Source organism: Amyelois transitella, chromosome 4, assembly GCF_032362555.1.
Source record: "Amyelois transitella isolate CPQ chromosome 4, ilAmyTran1.1, whole genome shotgun sequence".
Lineage (NCBI taxonomy): Eukaryota > Metazoa > Arthropoda > Insecta > Lepidoptera > Pyralidae > Amyelois > Amyelois transitella.
In genome coordinates this window covers 5,619,350-5,625,977 of record NC_083507.1, presented here as the reverse complement: position 1 = coordinate 5,625,977, position 6,628 = coordinate 5,619,350, and the positions used below count along the sequence as shown (strand labels likewise).

At 34.7% G+C, this 6,628-nt stretch overlaps 1 protein-coding gene across 2 annotated transcripts in view; it reads left to right on the top strand.

Annotated features, from left to right (window-relative positions):
• Positions 1-6,628, top strand: part of LOC106138721 (uncharacterized) — a 77,874-nt gene that overhangs the window by 26,510 nt on the left and 44,736 nt on the right. The gene's annotated exons all lie outside the window — the stretch shown is intronic.

Sequence of the window (6,628 nt, the reverse complement as noted above, 5' to 3'; positions counted from 1 at the left end):
TAGAAAAATATCACTCTTAATAAAATAATTTTAACTATACTCTCTTAAAAATAAGAATTTTAAAATAGAGACAAATAGTTACTGAAAAATATAACAAGTTTTCACATTATTAATCTAAAAAAAAACAAGTCAATTCCAATGTAGTTACATAAATGACATTAGATTTTGTCTGTTCTGGCGGTGTGTCGGTGTCGGATGAACACCTCAATCAGATAAAGTGATGCAACTGTCATAACCCTGTTTATTTGGATCCAGATGCAAATGAAGCGCAACTAAAACCAACGCAATGGTTTGTTCTTCTTGTCTCTGCTTAAATATTATTTATTAACACATAATTTAAAGTTTCATAAAAAAAATGGGTTTATTGCTTAAAAATAATTGTGTAGTATAGTATCTTTTATCCTGTTAATGCCTTTATTTCTGTATTAAATGCACAAGCAACATTTACGAGTATTGGTTAATTAAGACAAATTTAAATAGTTCCAGTGAGATCAAACCAAACCAAAATGGAATCGACGTCTCCCGTTATACTTTTGTAGAGGCACTCGACCTAAACGATTATCATCGTTAACGCCTTGTTCATATTTATAAAATAAGGAAAACGCAGAATATATGAGATACGTGTACGTATACGTATACGTGACTAATCTCTCGAATATAAATGATATTTTTTATTGTCACTTTTCTTTTTATTTCTTTAAATAAGAAGTGACAATAGTTACAGTTTAAAACACTTGCGTAATATAAGCATGTTTGCATGTGCAATGGAATTAAATCTATTTATAACATTGTTATATCTTTCTGGCGTCTCATTATTTTTAGTTTCAGTTCTGTTTATCATCATCGATGCTTAGATTACAAATTGTTTTTGTTCGGTAACGAGAGCCTTATCTTTTTGTGCATGTAAACTGTTTGAAGGCGGCTACTTCTGTTGTGGCCGTAAAAAAAATGTTTATAGCTACAGTTATATTTGATTAGGAAACGAAAAGTTATTTATATCAGTATCTGACCGCTTAGTATGTGTTTAACTAGAATTGCACTTAATATTTCATATTATACCATAACAATATTAAGACTGGGTATAGGTTTTGTGATTAGGTATCTGTTAACGTTTACTGAAATTCAATGAATACTCGTTTGTTGGAAACTACGTTGTATGAAACTGTTTCCATGCGTGTAACTCAAAGGTAAAATGAAAATGTAATATATAATATGTATTGCATCTTTTATAAATCCTGTTGCTTACCTTGTTTCCATTTCGTGGTAAAAATAAATCAAGGAAAATCACATGCCGGCACCAATAGAAAAATAATAGTGGTCCTATTCCATCTCTTTCCCATAGATGTTGTAAAAGGCGACTAAGAGATAGGCTTATAAACTTGGAATTCTTTTTTTTTGGCGATTGGCTAGGAACCTGTAGTTATTTGAGATTCAAATTCATTCAGATTCTATTACTAAGCCAAACAGCTTAACGTGGCCAACAGTCTTGTTAGCTCTGTCTACCCCTCAAGGGGTGACAAAGACGTGATTATGTGTATGCATATACCTATTTCAATAGTACAATACAAGTACTTATCTTACTATCCGATAGGGATTCCTTAGAAAAACAAACACTCGTAACATTAACCTGCCTTCCCCAAGCTACCACTAGTTGGTATTCCAGCGCCCTATTATTTTTTATTACATAATAATTGTTGGGACGTCGTGCTCCGCGGTCGGCGGCCATCCCCCCCTCCCACGTCCCTCCCCTTCCAGATCAGGACTTGTTCCCCGCTCCATCGCGGGACACAATGACATAACCACGGGATCTAGCATTATCCACGCTGTCAACGATCTCAGTAAGTCACGTCTATCGATTCATTGACAAATGACAATTTTTGTAAGGCCATTGACCTTTTCCTCCGAAAGCTCGGCTTTCTACCTAAATGAACAATTGGACGAAAAATTGCGAGAAAGCGCGCTAACCATCACATTTATCGGATTTAGTAAATAGTCTTCAATCATGTGTAGTAGGTTCTTATGGCAATAAATGAGTTGTTATTAGAGCAACCATTTAGATGACAGTGTTACATGTTTTTTTTTCCTAAAAGTTTTGATTGTTACAATTTTCTTAAGACTAAAATTTTTGGCTAAGACATTTATTTTTCACAAAAGAATTCACTTGATTACAAAATAAAATTCATATTCTACATTAAACATTTTTGAAATCAAAAATGATGTCTGTCTCTATCTAAATAACATTGTCTGCAGATCGTACTAAGTGTCGGAAATTTAAGAAAATTGATAATAACTTAAGAATTTATAAAATTATTTATCTTTTTCATAGATAATTTGCGCTCATACATTAGACATCAACGCGTCGCAGCTACGCGGCTACATGTTAGCACGTTGTCGTAGCGCCTTCTTAGAAATAAATTTGATTTTGAAAGCTCCATTACGCGAAACTCTGGTGTAAGTTCAAAACCAATTTAAAAGGAAATTTCTATGCTAATTTCATATCTTATAACTAGGTTTCAAATTGCAATGGTAACACGTGACATAAATATCAAAGAATATTGTATTTTCAATTTATTCGAATAATAAAGCGTTGTAATGGTAATAGGTATGAGTATTATAGAAATGTGGTAGACTGGTTTAGGTAGTCGACTCATAATTACGAGGTTTGTATGGTACTTATTTGAGTTACGTACTGGCAAGGATTAATCCTAATCCTAAAAACTTGTGCATCACGCTTTTCATTCGGTCTTAACCGTTCTGCCATCGACGCTTCTTCCAGTCATTTACCTCTAGGCAATTTAATAATTAAACTACGACCAACCAAACATTTTCCAAAGTTGCAGCAAAAAAATTAATTGGTCTACTACAAAATACTTGAAAAATGGGTGTCTTGAAAAATCTTGTTTCTGAAATGTAATTATAGGCGTAAAAATCTGTGGAATAGCGTGTCGAGCCGTGGCTGTCGTTGGATTGTTTGCGAAAAGAATACTAACGGAACAACTTCCATGTCCGTCTGCGATGCCGGTTAGTTTCAATGTTGTAAATACTAGGAAATTTATTGTGATCTTCTTCTTCTTCTTTCTCCCGGCATTGCATTTGCATCATCACCACTCTGGAGATAGGCCCGGAGTATGCCTTCAATCATGGATCCAAGATTGGGCGAGTCAGGTTTTTAAACGAAGCGACTTCCAACTGACCTTCGCAACCTTTGCAGGTAAACCTGACCCGTATTGGATTGTAAGAAATTTATTGTTGTATTACATAGTAACAGTAATGTAAATTAAATAAGTGCAACATAATGTACCTATTTACCATTAAAATTGGAAGTTCGACTGTTCGAAATAATATAATTGCAATAAATATAAATAAAAATTATATTATATATATATTAATATAAATTAACAATATAGTTATATAAATAGATTTTATGTTGATATACAGAACTATTAGATAAAGCTGCATAATTTAAAATTACTTACTAAAAAAAAATCTTATTTGTAAGTAATTAAGATATTGTCTGTCGAAAAAATCACGCCTAAGAAAGCGAAATTTTGTATTAATCTCTTTTAATTCAGAATACAATTTGTGCACGTACGACGAATTGTAATCATTCATCGGACAGAGGGTACGCGATCACGATCACTATTCAATGGTCATTGCAATGCACGCGCCAGTAATGACAGGACCCGCGAGCACACAGCGCACGGCACGCCGCGAAACAATCGATATTAAATTTAATTTAATCGATTACTAGCTGATCTTCAATTACTAAATATACTAAATTGCCGTGTGGTTCTCGGCACCAATACAAAAAGAATGGGACCACTCCATATCTTTCCCATGGATGTCGTAAAAGGCGACTAAGGGATAGGCTTACATTCTTGGGATTCTTTTTTAGGCGATGGGCTAGCAACCTGTCACTATTTGAATCTCATTTCTATCTTAAAGCCAAATAGCTGAACGTGGCCTATCAGTCTTTACAAGACTGTTGGCACTGTCTACCCCGCAAGGGATATAGACGTGATTATATGTATGTATGCTTAAATTACTTGGTACAAAAAAAATATTGTTAGTTTTAGTTTCCATTCTAAAGAACAATGTTTCTCTAAATAAGTTTCCGTAATTTATAAATCATGTTAATTTAGTTATCTTATTCACAATTTGTTACCTTTCTTAAAACCCAGATAGTAAAAGTAACTAAAATAAATTATCTCATAGTTGTCATATTTCTTTATGCTTATCACATATGATAAATAACAGTTATCAACTCATTCATATGCTTCATAGTTTTTTTATGGGGCATATTCTCATGATTCAAGTTAAAACAAATGCACAGTACTGCGTATAATGGCGCGGGAAAAATTTCATATGGCTAACGGTTATGTCATCACTGTTGGTTTAATTACTTTAAAAATTTACAACGTAACGGTGTAATTGGACGAATTGAAACGAAAGCAGTTGAAAGTTGTGTGAGACTCCAGTTTTGCTCATTTTATCATTATTTTATTAGAGCTAAGGAAAATTTTGGGTTATTTAGGTTACGGATAAAATATATAGGATACAAAATTGAGAACTTCCTGTATAAAATATTTGAATTAAAATGTAGTAAAAACATGACTATTATTATAAAGCTTGTGTACACAGCTGAGTTAGAAAATAAAGTTTAATGAGTTTTAAGATATGTTAGAAGTCAAGAAAAACATGAAGCATGTTCGACTTGACATTCTTGTATTCAGGTATAGTTTTTATCCTAGCTAAACAGAATGCGATATGTAAATGTGTCAAGGGCCCGAGCACTGCAATTTGTTACCGCCTCGGCATCGCATGACCACAAGCCGTAACATTTTATACATTAAACTAAACTCAGTATTTTCCTAATTCACTTTAGAAGTAACAGACACTTAGTAGAACAAATACGATATGTTGCTTGTACTCATTACGAATGTTTAATGTGACTCTTGCGTACATTCGTTCTCAAGCGTGGGTTTATACTATTTGGAGTGCCTCCAAACGGTTTCTGTGGTTTTCTGATTATTTGGCCCGATTCCGTTATTTCCCGTTTGGGCGCGGAATCACCGTGAATTGTTTCGTACTGACTCGACCGTTCTCCTTTGAGGCTTTAACTGTTACCCGTTTACGCCAATATTGCTTTTCTAATGCGTATGATAGAATTTTATTGCATACTCTATAGTGATTGATAGATCGATAAATTCTATCCGGAGGTCCATTGTTACTTATAACACAATACTAGTTCTGAGTCTTAGTTTTTATCTGTATTTTCTTTTTATTGTTTATTGTCACGGTAGGTCAGTCAGTTTAAATAGACTGTTTCACTTTTAGTTGCTTTCTTTGGTTGAAGAATGTTTCTATGAACATGAGGAAGGTAATTAGTGCTAGACTATGAACACTTAGGGCTAACATAATAAACAAAAGTATTTATAGTTTTTAAGAACAAATTGTTATGATGCTTTATGTTCTCATTACTGCTTCTCACGTGTCCGTTGTTTATAAAAGCAATATGACCATATTTGCCCAGCTTGTTCGGTCTATTATGACCATTTTTGTAAGTTCTCAGAGGTTGTTAACCCAATTTTGAAGGTAAAGCGTGCTTGTGTTTAACTTTACAAAGAGTTCCTCTGTTACATAATTCAAATGCGTAATGTAAACATAACAAAGCAAAAATTTGTTCATATAAATCTTATTAGGCTAATAGGCAGAAGAATTTGAATACAAACTTTATTCAAATCTAACGATGTCTTCACCGAATACGGTGCTCAAAGAGCAAGTCAGTACATGCAAACAATACTAATAATAGATCCTTAAGTGGTCGAAGTAATAGAGACTAGAAATAGGGAGACTTGCAGGACCGCGGGCGGGAGCCTTCGGAAGAGCGGGCGGAATGTGCGCGCAAGGTCATTGCGCCCTGCGCGGTCATGCGCTCGCGCACCCCGCGCCGCGCCGCACCCCGCACCCACCACCACATTGTCTAGCGATCAGCTGCGGATAAGGGGGAAGCGACCGCACCAAAAGGCGATAGGAACCATTTCAATGCGAACCTAACTTTATTTTTCTATTTTGCTCGTTCGCTTGGCGGCTGCACGAACGCCCCGAGCGATATTGTTCCATGCTCTAACGCCATTTTCTAAGGTCTAAGAAAAAGACTATTGAGGTACTGACGTTTATTTACGATGCTCACCCCGACTAGCTCCTATCTCGGGCTATATCTTTGCAGGCCATTGAATTGCGTTGAAATCCCGCGAGTTAAATTCACATTGTGTACGACCTCAATTTATGCAGAAATATTTATTGCGAAAACATAGTGACAGATAAAATAGAATAACTTCAATAGAAAAAGTTGTGAACAAAATAAAAGCAAAAAGAATGAAATTTTACCTGCGTGGCATGACTTCGCTCTTTAATCCAATGGCATGCATTGCATACCTAAATCGAGTTTATATATATATTTAAATGAGTACAGGTTTTGTAAAATTTTGTCACTGCTACTTTTACTTTTATTATTCAGGCCCGTACGTGAACTTCACGAGACTGATATTTTAGCATCTGTCTATAATTTAAAGGGGAAAAGGAATTAGAGAACTGAATTATTAGGTACGTAAAACTGTTTTGCGTC